Source organism: Poecilia mexicana, unplaced genomic scaffold (genome assembly GCF_051168715.1).
Source record: "Poecilia mexicana isolate PSO_F unplaced genomic scaffold, ASM5116871v1 scaffold_15, whole genome shotgun sequence".
Taxonomy (NCBI): Eukaryota; Metazoa; Chordata; class Actinopteri; order Cyprinodontiformes; family Poeciliidae; genus Poecilia; species Poecilia mexicana.
In genome coordinates, this window is record NW_028263384.1 from 24,015,658 (window position 1) to 24,037,181 (window position 21,524).

The following is a 21,524-nucleotide window of genomic DNA, read 5'->3' on the forward strand; positions in this document are numbered from 1 at the left end:
AGATGATCTGCTAGTCTTTTGTGTCATGTTACTAAAAGACTACACTGCTGTTGGCTGCATGCCTAAGATCAACTTAGACACTCTTCAGACAGATAGAGTAAAGCTGTGGTTCCACTTTAAGGGTTTTGCAACAGTAAAGGATTAAAGGGGGGGAAAAATCTTCCAGATGAAAACCTACCATTAAGTGTGAAAAGCAAATACTTTTCTTAGAAAGCCTGTGGTTTATGTATAGTTGGACCATTTAAAAGCGTCGACATTATTTGTACAGGTACATTTACGGGTCAAAATACTCGATCACAGTCAGTTTGAACGAAAAGGCTTCAACCACGTGTTCTCCAAATCTCCACTTCCCTACACTCATGTTCATTCTATGTGTGAAGAGCTTTTGATAATTAAACATAGTAAGTTGCCTTACAAGCACCAAAATAGATTAAGTGGAAACACAGTGGCAACTAAATAAAATATGATTAGCACAAGGGGGAAAAGAATGAATGTTTTAGTGCCCAGTCTGGCCTGAATTCCTCAAGTACTTCAATTTGAAGCTTCTCCCCACTTTTCCAAATCTCTCACTGCATGGATAAGCTGATATTTTGAGCTTGTATGAGGTCCATTTATGCATGTTTACGTATGAGGAACACTGGGGAGTAGGTGTTTTTGTGAGCAAAGTGTGGGTGGGGAAGCATCAAAAAGGCCAAATGAAGCACTTCCAGTACCACTGAGAGATTAGATGGCAGACTCTAGCTTCGAGATATCACTATTGATTTCCCTCTCTTTCTCCCATTTCTCACTCTGAGGAAAAATAACTTCATTACTGTTCTAACTGACTCATCGCCGCACGGAGAGAAAGAGGCCATATATTTTCAAGACAACCCATCTGAGAAATGCATTTTCTCATGACATGCAGCACACTGTCTGGCTAATAACCTTAAAGAAGCCATTTGTTTGTTTTTTTTTTAGTTTTTTTTTTTTTAGGCTGACAAGCCCTATTCATGTGTACACATGGTCAACAAAAAGTTGTTTGAATTTAATGAGTTATTTCCAATATATTATTATTTACAAAATTGATATTAATAATGAAGAAATTCATTCAAATAATTCATTCATATTCCATTCAAATATATCCACGATGAAAGGAAACTATGTGTCCAGAACACATGGATTTTACATTTTCATTAAACAAAGAAAACATAATACAAAAGTCATATTTGAGATGTTATTAGCACAACCTTGACTTTAAAAAACCTTCAACAGCCCTAATTGGAAAAGGAAAATAAGGACTTTGATTTGACAATTGATTACCTCAATTCTTTTATTTTCTGTTCCAGAATAATTGTATAGCTTAAGATGAGACCTTGCAAACCCCAGCTTGTGTTGCCGTTATAGTTAAAAAGTTTACAGCCTTCAATTACTCCTACCAAGGCCCGCAGATTCAGGTAGCAGGAAAAACCAGGTAGAATGTCACCTCCGTTAAAGATGGAAAATATCTTACATCTGTGAATATTTTTTTCTCCAAACAATAAACTTCAAATTTTTGGAAATTACCTTAGGACTCGTTGCTTTATGTAAAACAATATGTCCTTACTGAGGTCAATGTCAAAATCTCCCAAACTTAGAATTATGTTACCTCAAACCTTATCCTTGAGAATCAGAAAGTGATAAAAAAAAAAACTCCTGCTTGTAAAGAGACAGATGATCTTGCTGATCAATAATGAATGAAGGGTTGCCACTTTTCCGCTTAAGTACCCTGCAAGCAGCAAGGGTGTATTTAGTTTTTGACACATAGCTTTTCCATTTGGGAAATTTATTTTTACTCATTACTAATGCAAACTTGAAACTCAAAAATCTTATAAAAGCTAAGTCAGATTTAATTAAGTTCACCCTTTCAAACATAAAATCCATAGCTGATTACTTTGCATCCTCCTCACTCCATTATTATGTGACCCGCTTGCATGTCTCAAATACTACATTCACATTTAATTTTTAATAGAACAAAGTTCATGATTAATGGAAGAATTTGGAGCAGCCATAAAAAGGGAAAATTAAATTGTATCCCACAGTGATGTCTCCCTCTCGGACAAGCTTTTTCTATTCCTCCATTATTTAAGCTTTACATAACATTTGCTCGAAGTCCTGTAATGGCACAGACTTTCTTTCCCAAGGAATATATATATATATATATATATATATATATATATATATATATATATATATATATATATATATATATATATATCAGAAAATCTTTATAGATGTAATTTCACAAACACTTTCATTATAAACCCATGATATTTTTGTATAAATAACTGAAATCTAGAATGTGTGAAATCTAAAACTGTCAATCACATCACTTTGGAGAAGCGCCAATGAATCGGCAGGTGACTGGACTTGTCCAAAACGGCCCATTTGGCAAATGTTCCAAGAGTCACAAGGACACACTTTGGACGACAATCAACAAATCAACTTGTTGATTTGAGCATGAGTGCAGCATATGTTCACAACTGACGCACATTACAGTGGCCAAAATGTTAAATGACAAAGAGACTATTGGAAGCAAAGACGTGAAGCAGGAATCTGCAACTCCAGTCCTAAAAGACCAATGTCCTGCAACATTTACATCCATCTCTGCTTCAACACACCTGAGTCAAATAATCAGGTCCTTGAAGGACTCTCGAGAAATTTGCTGCATGCTGAAGAGATAATTCACCCCTTTGATTCAGGTGTGCTGGACCGGGCACAGATCTAAAACCTGAAGGACACATTTGGACCAGTTGAATGGACTCACTGACCTTGATGTCCACAGTCGATCTGGATGAAAGCAGTCGAGATGCTCAGTTGTGAGGAAGTGCTGGGGATGTTACAGAAACAGGAACCAATCCAGAAACTGTGTGCTTTTTGGCAACTATAGTCACTGCAGTATTAAACACTGCCTGCTTTTTCAATGTAATGCTGCCCCTGTTTACTTTGATGGTTTCTGATGTCAAACAATATTTAACATCAGAAATCAGAGGTTATCTCAACTTAATATGATCTTATTTTGTTGTTCAAGTATAAGCAGATTTTATTAAAAAAAAGTTTGCAAATGAACTAAACTATGACTGCAATACATGTGCAACTGAAATGGTATTGAATTCCTCAGAGTAGGATAAACAAACCCCCAATAATGCAACAAGAAGACAAATTACACCTCTTTATATGCAATCAATTTTCCCCTTTTGCCCTGAGCTCTTTGCAAATGTTCTACTCCAAGATTTGGTCCATTTTCTATTCCTTTCCACACTTATTTGGTCTGAGACCTAATCACAAAAAAGCCAAATAAATACTTAGCATGTCGCATCTAGTTACTGTTGCGCATCAACATATATCAATTTTGAACGGCACCACAAGACTGCGGTACCATTTGCATGAGGAAGTAGCTTGTGATTTTACTTTTATGAGCAGTTTTCACACCCCAAAGGCCAGAGTTGACAGGAACACGTGTGCTCTTACACTTTACTGTCCCCTCTTCCCCCACAAACTCTTCTGAAGAGGTATTTTTGTCTGAGGAGTAAGGCTTCCGTTTCATCGAAGAGAAAACCGCTCTAGCTCCAGGCCTATGACTGCATACAGAACATTGCTGTTGGCAGGCAGACATAACATACAAAGAGGAGCTGGGTTCAAAACATACATATTACTTTTTTTGTACCCATAATTATTGTGTGGGGATATCAATGTTCAATAACTTTAAGCGCAGTTCATGCTCTTGGAATATGAATGCTTTAAAGGAAAATTTCACACACTGCTGTCAGTTTCAGTGTGATGCTCGGATGATAAAAGTGGAGATAAAAACAGTGTAATCACATTACTGGAAGCATCAGAGCAGATGTTACTGAAGAGTGCAATTAGCCGAGTTCACTTTTCAGTCACTTTTGTATTTGCTAGTCTTTTTTTTCTTTCACTCTCCCTCACATATGTGCTTGCATTCGATACAGCTTCCACTAATACCCACTCAACGTTTTTACACAAAAACCCCAGACGTTGTTTCTAATTTCACTTTCATCTCTTGCTTGTCTTTCAAATCAAGAAACTCAGTCTAATGTAGCAATATACATGTTTTATATTAAATCAACAGTGATGGCATACACACTTTGGCTTCTGTAAAAACATTAAAAATAGAGAAAAGTCTTAATTTAAATAGACTACTTGCCACAAAAACTTTTGAAATGCAGTAATCTTGAGCTTGACTGCGGAGGTTATATTATGTAAAACAGGTCTAATTTGTTGTCTCTTTCAGTCTTCCTAGTTGTCATTTTAGCTGCTCTCTCTCATTTGTCTACCTGTATCTCTTCTACTTAATAACAGAGGGCTTAAAAGAAAAACAGATTTCCAAGCATGGGCATTTATTTGGGAAGACAAGGTACTACTTATGAGATTAACTATAGATCTTGTCCCATTCTTACTTTAGCTGAAGACATTAATTACTGTTCTTTTAAATCTCCTTCCCATTTATCATCACAGCTGCATCTGTGGTACTCCTTTGATTCCATGATCTACTCTTTTTCTGATCTCATCCTTCTCAGCTGCATCTCTCTCCACAGTAACAATCTTGTTGGAAAAAAAAAATCTCAAATGGTTAAATTCCTCTCATGGCCACTGTGCTCTGCTGATATGGCATCAAAGATAATATAAACTGCTATCATTTCTTGCCTCTTTCCCCAACTCTTTGGGTTGCATCTTTAATCCTGCTGGTGTCTCCCTTCTCTGTCGCCTCCATCTTTTCTTTCTCCCTCCTCTGCCTCATCTCTTTCCAAAACAATTGTTTCTGCAATAAATTTGGCAATTTTTAGAGGGTCCTTTGGTGCTGTGGAGGACTTATCCTGTAGAAACTTACAATAAAAATTAAAAATAAACAGCTTGATAAAGGAATTAATGTGGCAAACATTGCATTAAAATAAATAAGAAGTAACACCTTTCCTAATTTAGAGCTTGGATCTTGATGTTGACAGATAGGAGATAAGCTGCCTCTGAATGTCCGCCTACAAGACTCCCTTGTCCTACCAGTTACCTTTAGTCACTTTATCTCCTTCAAAGAGTAAGAACGAAAAAAAAAAAATATGAGGAAAAGAAAAAAAAAAGAAAAATTTGTAAATAAATAGACAAGGGAGAAAACAGGAGGGGATAAAATGCAAAGAGGCAATAGAAGAGAAATCATTCGTCCACCGGCCTGCCGTGTTTTTGAGTTAAAAAATGCTTAAAGTTGACAGGAAATTTGAAAATAATTGGAAGATTAATACCTGAACACCAACTATGAAGTCTTAAAAATGCAAACATTAAAAAAAATAATAATAATAATAATAATAAATAAGCAATGCTAAGCCTGGTGGGGGGACAAGTAAAGCTTGGTGGCCTTCCAGGCTTATAATACACTGGGAGAAACCATGTATTTATGTGTGTATTTCTCTTTTTTAATCAAAGACCATGAATGTAAAGAAATTATTTTTTTATATATATTAAAAGAAACTGTGTGCCTCCAGAAACCACATGAAAGACGCCTCATTATAAATGTTTAAAAGCAGGATGACTTGTCCTACTTTACATCAAACATGTCAAAATTTCTCAAAATGCCTGTGAACCTTCTTAACTGAGTCTAAGTGCTCTATGGCATAACAAGGGAAGTTTGATTGTGCATAGATTGGACAAAGGAAGCAAAGTCTGCCAAAAAGGAGAAAACAATTACAGTAACTACTGAGTAACTGTTTTAGGAACACAAACATAAACACAGCTGTCTCATTTCCCCATCCCAAATCCAGTATTTCCTGCATTGTTTGCGTCTTATACATTTGCTACCCCCCCCCCCCCGAATTTCACAAAATAAACCAATTTGCATCTATTTATATTGAAGACCTTAAAAATATCGTTTCTGGGTAAATTCCCAGCAGCAAACAGAAAAACTAATTTCCTATTAAGAAATTAGCAGTCTCAATTTCTATTACAAAGAAGGCAAATGTTAAGCTTGGAATACAAAACGATATGCTGCACAATTCAAGAAAAAAAAAATAGATATTTCGCTTGTACATTAGGTAATACTTTAAACTAAATTCAGTACAAATGCTAAAATTCTTCATTTAACAGTTAAAAGGGAGTAGCTAGTGACATGCATTGAAAAGACGCTGAGAAAGCAGGAAGGAGAAGGCTGGAAATGTGAACTCAAAGCTTAAAGTTCATTAGTTTCTATTTCTAATTATATTTGTCAGCGTGACTAAGTATAGGACCCACTAAAACTCATCTTTGACTCTAAAGTCAAACATGTTAAAGATGAAATAAAATAAGTATTTCTGATTAAATAAACCAGTATTCTTCATTCAGCTGAATTCGATGGTAAAAGTCCACAAAACTGAAGAAATTATCAAACCTGATGAAAATCGCATTACTGAGCTGTAGTTGTACACACCTAAGAAATGTCCCGGTTAAAGAAGGAAAAAAACAAAAAAAACATCTAAAGCAGTCAGATTAAATAGTAAAAAAAACATCCAAACTAAGCACATAAAAGGATCCAAGACAATGTGACAAAGGACAATTTTGTTCCAAAATAAAATCAGCATAAAAAGGGGAATGCAAGACAGACGCTGTAAATGCAGCTCTGGGAGAAGCAGGCAAATTAACATGAAGGAAAATGAATGCAAATGTATGCAGATTCCTTCCATCAGCCTTTACTGTTATTTTTTTTCTTAAACCTTTGGTCTTTTAAAACTGCTGGCAGACAAACAGCAAGCTGTTTAAAATTCATGAAACATTTTTTTTCTTTAATTTATCAGGAAGAAAAGTCTTCAGACAACCTTTTGCGTCTCCCACTCAAACTCAGTCAATCCGACAGTCAGGACAGTGTTGGCCCATGATGCACGGTACTTTCCATGACGGATTGGTCCCTCACTGTATCCACATCAGTCTCTTAACGTCTGCTTTGATCATGGGATAAGCATTACCTGACTAGCATGACACACTTCCTATCAAGTAATACACAAATGCTAGACACATTGCAACATGACAGGAGCAGGGAGAGAAAAGAAGAGAAAAGCAAACATACACTTACAGATATAGCTTAAAAGCTTTGCGGCGCAAAGCAGATTTGAACTTTCACACAAGAAACCCTTTCCTCCCAGTTCCTTAAAAATATGCTTGCTGTACTGTGAGATTTAACCTCACTAACCCTTTGTGTCACAAAATGTCATTACACTGTTATATTGAATATGAATCCAATGAATCTTATTTTGTCAATCTAGAAATTCAGAGAGCCATAAAATAATCAAACTATAATGCATTCATGACACATTCTGTAATTCAGGGCAACTTCACAATCCATAAATCATAATTCCTCTGGCTTTTTATTAAATTGAATGTTACATGTTTGAATCTTTGAATGTAAAAAAAAAAAAAAAAAAAACTCTTCATCTAATTTTTCTAAGTTGCTTCAAATTTGTTAACAGTTTGATCTCCCTTTAAAGTTTTTCAAAGCCTGATTCACTGATCAGCACCGTCTGATGTCTCCTACCCTGGAAACTCCAGCTGCCAATAAGCTGCAGAGTTTTTGTGCTCAACATCACACCTTCTTAAGTTTTAAAACCGTTTTTCCTTTGCATGCAACTTGGAGTCAAATCCAAAACAGTGAACCACGAACAAGCTGAAGCAGGCCAGTCAATTGCCAAACAAAACCACAGTGGGAAGAAAAAAGCTGATTATCCATCCAGTCAAACAACTGAAATCAAGGAAACCTCTGAGCAGCAATGAAAGTGGTTCCTGGAACAGCTGCATCTGACCCAAACTAAGCTACTCTTCACAGCTATATCCTGGGTGATTATGGAGTTGGGAGCCAATGGATCAAAGCTCATTCAGAACCGCTGCTTCATTCTGCTTCACTTTTCCCCCAAACCTTCCCCTCTCAGATGGCCGTAGGGCATTAAAAACCAGAATTAGTCTACAGTCAGTGCCCCTTCTCCCTAGCTTCTGAGAAAACAATAAAATTTCATGAAAACTAGATTTTTAACTAGTTGACATTCTTTATTTTATCACTATAAAATGTCCCTAATAGTTCATAACAAGTAGTTCGTGTAACAAGCCTATTGTTACACAATATTGTTGAATACTTTAGTGATTAAATTTGTTGTTAATCATTTCCGTCATGCTTCATTTTTTGTAATTTCAAAGTCCCGAATTTGATTAGATATTGTAATATAGTTAGTATCTCTGTTTTTAGCTCAATTAAATTAGGAAGTGAACCTTATGTAATTAATACTATAAATAACTCTTGGTTATGTTTCAGGAGGTTTTCCCCAAATAATTTGTTGATTATTTGTCCAAATATAACTTTGTTTGGAGAAGTGTACAAAAGTATTCTTGCTCGAATTAGATGTTCATATGTAATTTTGAGATGTTAAGGTACATTAACACATTTTAACACAGTTATCAATCCTGTTTTTATTATTGGTCTTTCTCTAATGTGTCAATGTTCTACCAGAAATTGGCTCGCAAAAATTACATAGTGAGGAGGTAATAACACGCGGTGGCTTGTTACAGAATTGTTTTAAACGCACTTCATTGTCAAACTGCAGATATCCGTGTAAACTGGAGGAAAAATTGAGCTTGATGATTGTAAAACTAATCTCCCCATTCCCCCTCTGCAGCAGAATGACTCAGCCCGTCTCATTCTCAGTGACTGGCCGAGCCAAAGCCCAGCTGTCCACTGGCTTTTTTCTGCTTTGTGAATGACAATGATTTGCAATGAAGGGGTACTGAACCACAGAATGTGGAGGAGTTTCTTCAAAATCCTCCAGGTTCTTTTCTTCAAGGCTGCTCTGTGTTAAGTCCATCCACGCCCTCCATGACTTCCCCCCCTCCCCTGTGCATTAACCCCCTTAACTAACTCCCCATTCTTGCTCGCTGAGGTGTTCACTCTTCCATGGTCCCCTGTTCTGTAAAGAGGAGATGCCTACTCACAATTCTCCATGCTTGGTGCTTTTAAATTCCACAACAGGTGGTATTTGATGAGAGAACAAGGCTTTCTCTTGCATTTTTTTTCCTTCTGGATTTTGTTCAAATGCAGCTTTATAGCCATATGGCTCCAGAAATACTAGGAACATGGTGGTAAATGCCAGGATAAACTTGGAGCAGAAAGGTATTTATAAACGCTCAACTTGTCAACTGTTTGACCTCAATCTTACTAGTTTTCAGGGAAGCACAAACACCACACAAGTTACCTGCAGAAATAAAACGAGGAATGTAACTTAGAGTTGAGCAGATATTGGCCATCTGGTTTGAAGAGCTTAACCTCAGACAGTTGTGCACAAAGAGAACGTGTTTGGTGACATGGGGAAAACCAAAGGAGAGCACTCATGCGTGGAACAATGACGCATGTCCAGTGCTTGCTCCACTCTCCGTTTTGTGCTTTCACAACAGATGAGCCATATGTCTTAGAATTCCTGTTTGGTCTTCTACTGATCGGGGCTGGACTGACCATCTGGGTAGTGGGAGTTTCAAGGGTGAGCTAATCAACCAGTATGACCAGCAGAGACAAACAAAGACAGTCAGCAGTACTTTTCAACTTTTGAAAAGGATTTTTGAACTCCCTTTTATCACCACAAAGGTCTCGGTAAATAGGAGTGTGTATTGGGAAATTAACTCTTGCATCCTACAGGAGCCTCTTGTTGAATTACAACATCGCTGAAAAAATCGTTTCAGTAAAAGACTGAAAATCTAAAATATTAGAGGTCTGTTCCAGTGTTGCAGACTCTGTCTTTTTTACTTTTATCTTCAACTCAAGTTTTCAAGAATATGCTTGAAAAGCCAGCTTCTTCAGCAATAATTTTTCATGACTTACTGTCTATGAGAGTGAGTCAATGGCTGTCTGCTGGACAAGTGTAGGGTGAGCAGTCTTTCCCATGAAGGTGTAAGTTACATTCTGTGTTACTCATTTGGTTCAAATTTACTGAGAGGGCATGTTTTGTTTTTTTTTTACTTTATGTCTGCATGCTGCATTGATAAGATAAAACATACACCTTAATTTCATAACCCATTAAATCAGCTGTTAAAATTATTGTATTTATTTCTGCTGTTTGTGTCATCTTAGATTAAGATCAACGTGATTAAAAATCTACATCCATCTTGAGTTGTGTACAATGCTCCAATGTTTTGGAGACAGTTGACAGGTGTCAGAGAGATTGTGAGCCAAGAATGGCAAATGTCAGGGTGAAAGCGAGGGATTACACTGTATTGCTTTCTGAATACTACTTCTTTCTAGTAGAGGAGTGGTAATCTCTTGTAAACATACCCCATCTGGACTGAAAGTGGTTTAGTTTTATAGAGATCAAACCTTCTGCTGCCCAGCACTAAAACTTGGCCAGCCAGGTCACATGAAAATGTTGTTATTCGCCTGTGCTGACGCAATCTCAGCCATATCACTTGACTTGGAGCGAAAAAATGCAGCCCCAATCCTGCTAAAATAAGGTGCTTTCTAGAACACGATACAAGCCGTTAAAAACTTACTTGTAATCACAAAAGACTGTTTGGCTACAATTTTTGATGAGCAATAATATTTCAGATGTCATACAGTGAAACTGTGCATTCTCACAGTATTTTTAGCCAATTTGATGGGCTTCCAATGTTGTTTATACCCAGAACTGATATAGTTATTTATACTGAACACCAAAAAGCTTATCGCGATCTGCCCCTCTGTAGTTCATCAAAAGTTGTCACAATGCCATGCCACTTGGCCTACATACTTCCACCCTTCTTCCCAATACAGATATAATATGTGGTAAAGGGTGTATAATGTACTTGATTAACTGGAGGTTATGTTTCTTCATGTTTGGATACATAAAATCTGTTTTTAAATAAAACAGTGGTAAAATAAACTGGAAAAACAGCTACACAGTGTGATTTTATCTGCTCATATATGTTTATTTAAAACCTAAATAAAAAGACGAAATGAAAGACAATGAAAGGAGATATCCATGATGGGTTTTTTGTCAAATTACTTTTTATTTCTTTTTTTTTTTTCTCAGTTTTAGAACGGTCTAAATCTTCAGGGACACAGTAATAGTAATTATCTCTCTCAGAACACTCAACATTAGACAAAAATTATAATTTTCACTGAGCCTTTCTAAATCATCAATAGTTTCATATCATGCATTTGTTGGATCAATTTGCAGGCTGTGACTTTAACAAATCTGTTTTTGATGCAGTGTCCATAATGCTGGCAAATAAAACATTTCAGCTTAGTTGTCTTCTCGTTTTACACAGTATCCAGTTTCTAAACCCTCCTAGCATAAGAAAAGAAATGGTGTCATAATGACAATTTTCCACTTAGCAGACATAGATACGCCGAGTCTGAAATGATTATGTAATTAGGCTGAAGAGCACGAAAGGTTTGTTGGCCAAAGAGCCATATTAGACTGACAAACAGAAGCTTAAATAAATACGGACTCCTGTCAAATGGATAATTGATTATTTGATTATAACTCTATTATATTTATCTCAGCTTAGCTAATCAACTGGAAGAAGGTGGGTTCATATGCTTAGGTTGGTGGTTGCAAACAGGAATAAAAATAAAACACATTTTAACTCCAGGGTAAACCACAAGTTGGCAGTCTTGGGATTTATCATCAAATCATATGAACATTTTGAGTAGTACATAATTTAGTCTGAAACAGCATAAAAGGATGACTACATTAAAAGCTATATATTTCGAAAGCAGTTGTGTAACAAGGTCTGGGTCTTGGACATCTCTGCCCACGCTTTCAATGCATGTTGACAACAACAATACAAGTTGTAATAGCTGAGCATTCAGGGATCAAATTAATTCACCCCTCATAAAAACTTTATGAATACACTCCGAAGTACCGAATATAAATGGGCAAAGCAGAAGCCGCACAGAATAAGCAGTCAGAGTCATCACCTTTAAATATTAATATGATCTGGGTCACGCAGTAAATTCGGACCAAAAGAATATGAGAAGAAACAGGACAATAAAATGTTTATCTTTTGGAAACTTTGTGTACAAAATTTTGCTCCCTAAAATTCTGCACACAAAGTTTTTTTTAGGGAGCAAAATGCTCTTGTTGCACAGAAGCTTTGAAATAACTCAGCCTCTGTACAACATGACAGAACAAGTGCTTTCTGTCAGTCTTCAAATATATTCACAAACTCCACCTAATCTTGAGCAATAATCAAATGAAAGTAATCTTGTGTAACAGGCACCACAAGGGAAACATTTAAGTAAATATGAAATGTAATTGAAGCTTTGATGGATGCAATACTATTCAAGGCAAATTTTGCTAAATATTCAGGATGCTCAAGTATTCCAACCATCATGTCGTGTGTGTAGTAATCCAGTTAGGGTGATATACCAGTTTTTGCTCTAAAAGCTAAGAGTTTATTTATTATTTGATATACTGAGGCATTTAAACACTTCTGTCCAAGTACAGCCATGTTTCATGATCAGCACAGTAACGTGACCATGTCAGTATTGTGGAAACTTTGTTGACTCATGAATATGTAATATACTGCATGCTGCAAAGTGAGCCGTCTGCTGCTCAGCATGGGCTGCTTTGGCAATATTTTACTGACATTATAAAGAAAACACAAAAGATTCATTTGTTCTGTATTGTGCAAACATTTAGATCAGTCAAAGTTGTGTTGGATTGCTATCGTAATAGGGAAGAAATCTCCATACTGCAATGTTGAGTTCTATAGAAGACTATGACGTTGATTTAATTGATTATTTGGTGCTGGAGACCACCGCTTTCATGATTAGGCTAAATTTGATTCGTTAATTAATTTTGTACATATTCCACCTATATTCCGCCAACTGTGGTGCGACCAGCTGTCAGGGAGAGGAAGGTTATGACATGTTTTCCCACCCTATTAAAATGCTATCTTTATGATACAAAACAAAGTGTGGCAAAAGAAAATAAATAAAAAATAAATTAAAAATTGTAAGATAAATATTCTTTGATATGGGCTAAAAAACAAATCCTATATATTCATTAAAAAATTCCAAGTTAAACTGATTTGTATTGCAATATATCATTACTATTAGATATTCAAATTCAAACATTGGATTGGTTTGTTTTGTTTTAAGATAATTCTTATTTGGTATTGGAAAAATATTAGGCATAAAAATATTAAATATACTTTGATAAATGTGCAGAACTCTAAAGGATCTAAATAAAGAGTACATACAAATTATATATAATTTTTTTGTTTAGGATAAGTACTAAAAATGACAGTAGATGCAAAATGGCTTCAAGGACGAAAGCAATGGATTAGCCAAGAGAGCAGCTTCCAATTTCCCTCAACTACTTAATTCATGGGTGGAGAAAAGAGGAAAATGGTTTATGGAGCATTAACCTCTGCATCCACAGTTGTCCCCACACCTCTTCCTCTCTCTGGTTTTCTGTTAGTCTCTCTGTCTTGTATTACACACCACTTAATGGCACCAAACTAACCGACAATCCCTGGAGGAGTCCTCTGTCAGCCAAGTGCCTGATGGTATTTTTTCACAACACTCCGCTGAATCCTAAGAGAGGGGCAAAGAAGCACCTTGATGATATCACTGATATTAAGTTTCAGAGAAGTCATCGCTCACCGTGTGGAGGGCAGTGGATGGGGGTGAGTGAGGAGAGGCTGGCTCGGCTGATAAAAATCTCTTTGTCTCAAAGAGATGACCTGCACTGCTGGGTCAACATCCTCAGGAGCTAACTGGTCTGGGAGATATTTTTCAACCCAGGAAAGGTGTTAAGACGTTGAAGGGTGTTGTGGACAGAGCTATTGAGTTACTCTGATAGGAAGGGCTGAGGTCCATGTTTACCCAGGTCCCTAAGGCATTTATAAAGGCAATAATCTGGCCAGCAGCTCTCGTCTTTCTCCCAGCGGAGCCTGTTCTGAATCACCAGCGTGTGACACCTGCCCTCTCACACCTGACTGTAGAACAACAGTTAAGGACTTGATGCTGTTGCAACCATCAGTCTTCACATGATCCATTGCCACTCACTAAAAAATGGTCCGGGCTTAACTATGAGGTTGCAAAGTGTTAAATCCCAACAATAATGTGCAAAAACAGAAGGAGTAGATTGATGTGTTTAACTCATTACTGATCGTACTTTTATTGCACCAAAAAACCCAATACTATAATAAAGATATTACTATCATTTCCATTTAAAGCAATAAAATAATCATTGCCGGAGTCTTGTTGGCGTGTCATCTTCAAGTGGCAACTTGTTCAAAAAACTGATGAGCTCCAACTTCCAAGTGAGCTTTTTTTGTACTGCCTGATTGGCAATTCCTTGCAAGTCTCCATTTATGTCCACTAAAAGTTATTTCAGAAGTTGTCAAGCATACAAAGTGCTGATGATGATCTCCAAGAGTAAAGAAATTCCTACATTTTGCTCTTGTGATGCCAGAAAAAAACTTGCATCATGTATTGTCACAGAGAACATGACACATGAGTCCTCAGTAAGGCTTAGCAAGTGAAAATTAATTATACTTTAGATCCATTTCAATAAAGAAGGAAAAGCTTACATCGTCCACAACAAAAAAAAATGGTAGATCCAAATTTGCATTGTTACTGCATGAACCGTCGCCCAAAAAATTCCACTTCAAGTCATTTTTAAAATTCACTGTTAAATGATAATAAAGAGGTATTCAAGGTGACTTTCAAACTGGTTTAAAGACGTAAGAGCAGTCAAACATGTACATGAACTGAGAACAGAAAGTGCAGAGATCCTGGTTGACTAATCACAAATATCGGCAGATTACCCGGCTTTACAAAATAGTGATTTCATGCAGTCTTGCCCTTCTTGACTTTGATTGACAGGTGTATTATATAATTTATATGCCAGGTGAGAAAAAATAGCATACAAAATTAGCATTGCAAACAAGAAAACATAACATTAAAAGGATTTGAAACAACAGGTCTAATTTGGGGCCACATTAGGTTCAATAAAACTACATAAAGAGAAATGCTTAAAAACCAATATTATTGCTTCTCACTGTTGGATGCAAATACAAGCTGCGATCTGAGAGAGTTGATAAACAGTTTTAGAAAAAGGGCATCGAGGCTCACCATCAAACACATGTAAACAACACATAAGACAAGCGTAACATTCAAATGCTGCAGTTAAAATGATATTAGTTATTTCCTTGATCTTTTTTTTTTACCCCTTCTTCCTTAAAAGAAGTGCTTTCACTTTAATTGCTGGCTGAATCAAAGCAATGACACATTTCTCGTCTTCTCTGATCAATTTGACTAATGAAATAAAAGCTTCAACATTCTCGCAGGCTTTGCCGCCTTCTCCCCCCTGGCCTGTAAAAATAAAAGTTGGTGAAATGTGCAATGCTAAACATTCGTTATGATGCGTCTCATTTTACTGAGAGGCTATTACAGTAACATCCTCAGAGCTGCTTTCATTCCCTGACAGTTATTGAGATTCTTGTCATCTATAAAACATGCAGGTTACTTTGAGATGTATCTGTAAAGTGCCAGTTTGCTCATTTAGTGATGTTTGGGGTGTCTCTATCTAATACGCACCTCCCGCCTGCCGGCCTCTTGCTGTGAACTTGACAGAGAGAATGCTGTCTTACTGTCATAAATGTACCAATAAAAGATGGAAATCCTGTCGTCAACTAATGGTGTTTCCAGCTTTGCACACTGCCTTATACAGATAGGAGAATATCAAACATCTCACTGATTCCTTCCCACTGAAAGATTATATAACAGAAAACTGACAGATCTGCCATAAAATGTTCATGCCAGATGGAGAGCACTTGTGTAAATTTAATTTTCTTTTTTTAGGAAATCAGTGATAACCTTCAAAAACGATATCCCTAATAACACAATACTGAGTTCATGAGACTGACGTAACAAGGGATTTTAGTAATGTTTAGGGAACAAATTAAAAATTAAGCATTTTTCTCTTTTTGTCCCCCTCCTATTAACATGAGTAAATGTGTTTTAAAGAATCACATTTGACTCGTTTACAAGGCATGGGAACTACCACAAGAAGATGCCCACTATGTATGCAGTTTTGTTGACTAGTAAATACTCTGATGTTGTTTTTATGCACACATACAAATGAAATTCGAACTTTTAAGTTATCTTAGTTGTGCATTTCTTTGAACTGGAGTATTGGAGTACCTTTCATATCTTTAATAACTTAATATTTTTGTATGCAATACATTTCCCCCTTGCTGTACAGTTTATTCTCTGCAGAGTTTATTTTTGTGTAAAAGGACATGCTTCAACTTGCCTGCTATCATTTTGCTACTAGTACACCTGAATTTCCCCACTTAAGGACAATAAAACTTTTTTTTTTTCTGTTCCATTGTATTCACATCTTAACGGTAACCAAATACTGCTTAACAGAAGTCAGTAAAAGTTCACTAAATTTAGTAGAACTCTTTAGAAAACAGGCTTATTGGATGGACTATTGTACCTTTTGGCCCTCATGCCTTTTAGAGAAATAATGGGAGTCGGACATGCTGATTTTTGCTGGTTAATTGGTCAGACTCAGAGAGAGCAAGCAGTTTCACTGAAGTGCAACTCTTGACTTGCGAACTGCAATTATAAAGCTTAGCATCATTAATAGAAGGAGTGATGGTGTTGCTTCTGAAGTCTCCATGTCATTGCTTTGTCAAAAACCCAGCTTTGTTCCTCTTACAAGCAGAAAAAATAAATATGAGTAATCCATAGTGCTAAAAAAAAAAAAAAAAGCAGAGAAACTGACTGAAAGAGGTCTCTTGCTTGTATAAGCTTGAAAGGTGGATTTTTAATGTGTAGCTGCTAAAACTGTCGGTCAGTGATGGTGGTATTATGATGATGGAAACCAAAGCAAAGAGAATGTGGGTTGAATGAAATTAATAGACTTGCAGTATTTCTGATGTTTTGGGAAACTTTCTGTTTAAGCTTTCTTGTTAAAGAACTGCTACTTCAACTTTTATGGGAAAGTTTAACCGTTTTTAATGTGTGTGTCTAACACTTTGATTTACCTTCATCCTGGAAACTGTGTCATGTGTAACAGAATGCCACAAAAATGGTCATTTTTATTATATGGGAGGTTTTCATTTGGGTTAACTCATACTGTGCTGCAACATTTGTTTTTTGAAGTCGCCTGGTTTTAGGCATCTGTGCACATGATAAAATTTAAATCATGTTAAACATGCTACTTTGTTGCCAGCCTTTCAACAATAGGTGCCTAATTAAACACTAAGAGGTCACAGGAACATTCAATGTGCAAAAACTGTCTACATAATGTTGTTCTATTTCTCTGCTAATGAATATATTGCAGTAGAATATTGGCTTGATGTTAAACCCAAAAAAGCTGCCTCAAATGTTTTACTAAGAAAGGGGAATGACATGAATGAAACACGCAGTCAACAAATTTACGCAGGAACTGTGGGCTCTCTCATGCACCATTTGGCAGCATAAAGCACAGCCCCATTTTCTTTTATGAAGATTAATCTGCACAATTTTAAGACTTTTCCATCAACTCTGTGGGTACAAAAACACAAGAACAAGGCCAAAAAGCAGTCTGTGAACATGTATCCTCCTAATTCTCAACACAATAACATGAAAGAACATGTTTCTCTAGGGAGAAGCTTTTAAGAGCACACTTTGGAGCAGCGAGATGGAAAAAAAAGCCTACCTACGCAGCCCGTATATGAAAACCTTTTAGGCAGGTAAAGTCAGCACAAGATATGCAAGTCAATAGCTTAGATGAAAAATAAGATCTGTTCTTAATAATTGTGATTATCAATAAGAATAGAAATCAATTCTATAGTATTTCTACATACAAATAACATGAACATTTAAAGGAAAAAGCTGGGTCATATAATAATGTGGAATTTCAAGTCTAATGAAAGCTGAACCACCAATAACAAATTACTTCTTTCTCATCTCATGGTGATCACTTGAATAGCTTAAATGAAGAGTCCAGACTTGTTGTTGCACGTAGGAATACATTTTGATTATACTGCAGTTTTTGTTGTTGTTGTTGTTGCTGTTTGTGTGTAAAAAGTAGTAGGGGAATGATTAATCAGATCAGGGTGTGTAAAACATTGGTGATACTGTAAATGGGGAAGAGATACACTAATTAACTGATGAGATTTGAATAGACCAGTTCAGTGCTAGGATCAAAAACAGTCAATGTCTCTGTAGACTCCACACATCCTGTTCTCGAGCTGTTGAAACTTTTACCTTGGGGTTGGTGATACACAGTGACATTGGCAAAAACCAGGCACCACAGAAACACTTTGTTCCCCAGGCTTTTTCTCTCATGAACAGAAGGAAAAGCTAGAGTAGTCAGCAACTTTGTGAAAAAGAATTAGGAAATTTGCACAGTCACCAACCTTTTATCCTCTTTACAAAAAATGCCTGCAAATACATATAGTTATTTTATCCTCACTTTAATCAATCTAAAGTTCATATTTGTTCTATTATATATATATATATATATATATATATATATATATATATATATATATATATATATATATATATATATATATATATATATACACACACACACACATTTTTTTTTGTGTGAATATAATCTTGGCCAATAAAACTAATTCTGATTCTCCTTGATCAGAGGTGACTGGTGATCAGTAGATTAAGTAAGGAAAAAACTTTTTCAATAATTTAAAACTGAAATGTATGCATTTCATAAATGCATCACTCAACGACACGTACTTTGCTGCACTTTGAGTTCAACAAAAATCTTAGAAGTGCTTGATGCATAAGTTGTGATAATCTTCAGATTTCTTTAGTTTCATTTGAATTCAAAGCTACGACGTCTGAGTTGCATTATGTTCCTTACTACTAGGTCAGTCCTTAAACCCCCCCCAGCTATCTAGAAGAAAAAAAAATCTCCTCAGTGAATATCGAGTAAATAGAAAAACTCCAACAATCAGAGAAAACATTTCTTCTTCACTAACAATCACCTGCAATATCCTGCTAGGGAAAAAAAAGAATGTTGTGCAACAAGACGACAATACGAATCCAAAATAATTGCAACCTTGTCTGAATTTAATTTCCCACAGAGGCATTTATTTTATATATTTTATCCACATACCAGGCAAAGAACTGCCATAAAAACCCCCAAAGTGTTAGCATCTACATATGTTGACACAACACAACAGACGGTTGTGATTGAAGCACCAGCTGGTGTTTGGAGTGAAAGCCTAAACCTAGTTTACCATAATGAAATTCACAGAGGGAGGCACTCCTCAAGGCATGTTGCCTTACTTGGCTTCTTAACACATCCAAACCTGAAACACACATTAATTTTTGGGACAAATATAACATCTCCCAAGTTGCTTCACCAAAGTAGCACTCTGTGTGTTTGCACAGCTTGCAGGAGGCTCTGCTGAACAAACTAAAAATCTGAAGCCAACCTGGACGTGTAAAGCTAAATCAATAACTTTTATCTTAAAAGCCAAATTATGCTAGGTTTGGTAAACATTTTTTTCACCATCTCTGTGTTACACATTGTCTTTTATGTGCTTTACCAGGATGATGAGCAGGGTAGAATAAAACCACCTGAACTAAATATTTTTTGTAGCCATCATAGAGTGCTACATTTGCTCCAGACTCGAAAGATTTATTGAGGTATGTGCCATCAACCAAATTCCCGATTCTGACACAAATTTTAAATCTAGGTCATACTGACCTAAAACAGCAGCAATAGACTTAACATATTGTTATCTGTCACATCAGTCATCCAGCTAACACTTAACTGTCTTCAGCAAAAGGACTACAGATTTTTTTAGCTCAACATCATATGGTAGACAGATTTTGGGATACCGTAGGTACAAATTCAAATAAATTTTCTGTAAACTGGCAACACTGCATACCTTGTTGTTTCCCAAAATATAATCTTTTTCTCTTATGCATCTGGTTGTTACACCTTTCAACAGTAATCCATAGGAGAGAGAAAAATTAAATACCAAATATACCTTAAAATGTGCCAATAAACCATAGAAAACATCTTAGAAATACTGAAGAAGCTAACATCCATCCTCTTCCTTCTCTCTCTTTGAGTTACAGCCAATCAGTGGCAAAAGAAAGAAATGGTGCTCCTGAACTGGGTGCCTACCAAAGCCAGCCACTAGCCTGTCAAGAATCATTGTGCCTAGATATTGCAGCTTCCCAGCTGCATTTCCTTTTGAATATTCTGGAAGTGCTCTTTGAAAAAAAGTGAGTAGATTGGCAAATTTCTGCAAATAATTTGGAGTTACATTCCACAGAAACATTTGTGAATACTGAGCCTGAATAGGCAGGGGTCCACTGTATACGAAATGCTTTCTTACAACGTTAATATTTACCAGTCTATCAATTTGCACTTTTCAAAAGCTTTGCACATTACGGTTTGCATTTTATTGCATGCATGTCTTTTTGAATAAAACATGTCTGAGCAGAGCTATTGTGTGCTGGTAATACTCTATATGGGGTTAAGATTATTCATCATTATATTTTTCAGTTTATTTCTGAGATACATCAGTTGAATGGCGTCCAAATAACACCTAAACGTTTGCCTCTTTGCCCATCCTGACCTGCACCAACATGCCTCCTCATTAATAATGTGTGCTAGTAAGTGTTAATTGACCAATATTTAATTAAGTTGTCTTTTAAAAATAAATACTTGCTGCCCTTATGTTTTCCTTACAAGAGAAAGTTGATGCAAACTGAATGCCATTGTACAAGAAAAGCCAAATTATTCTAATTTTATACAGGGCCGAACAATAAACCTTAAAAGTGAACCATCAAACAAGAGTGTGAATGTGGGAAAAGGCCAACAATAAGAACAATGAAAGAGTTAATGTTTTTGTACTGCATTGTTTGATTTTGAACCATCTGTACACTTTGTTTCAGAAGATGTAGAAAATTATTTTTCAAAACGTGAAAAGATAGAATGTTTCACCCTTCCTGAATATCATTTAACCATAATACATTAATTTGCAATTCATGAATTATTCAACAAGGACTGCATGATGACAATTAGTCAGATTAACCGAGACAACACAAGAATATTCAAATGCAAGGTGAAGGAATATAATTTTGATCTTATCACACAGTATTGTTTTCAAAGGATTATGATGTACTTTCATAGTCAGAACTGTAAAGATGGCTTATTTATTAGGTTATCAGAGGATTACATGTTGGGGTAGAACAGACTGTGACTGTAGTAATGTTTATTGGTCTAATTATGCACACATTCCATCTGTTTTTGCAAAAAAAAAAAAAAAAGGAAAATTAAGTAGCAGCATTTCTTTATATTGCTGAATTGTTCCTATGCACTCAGACTCAATTCAAGTATTTAATTTTCTAGAAATTAAAAATGCTGAAGCAACCTTTTTAAAATAATTTTAATTACTCAGCAAAGGTTTAATAGCAAAGTTTAAAGGAGAATTTGAAATAAAAATAAACTATATAGTTATAACATTGCTTTGTCTTGTCTTTGTTATTGCATTTGACATATTTTCTAGCCATATTCATTTTT

General features: G+C 36.0%; 1 protein-coding gene across 1 annotated transcript in view; it reads right to left on the reverse strand.

Annotated features, from left to right (window-relative positions):
* macrod2 (mono-ADP ribosylhydrolase 2) overlaps positions 1–21,524 on the reverse strand; it is a 466,505-nt gene that overhangs the window by 421,953 nt on the left and 23,028 nt on the right. The window lies entirely within an intron of this gene.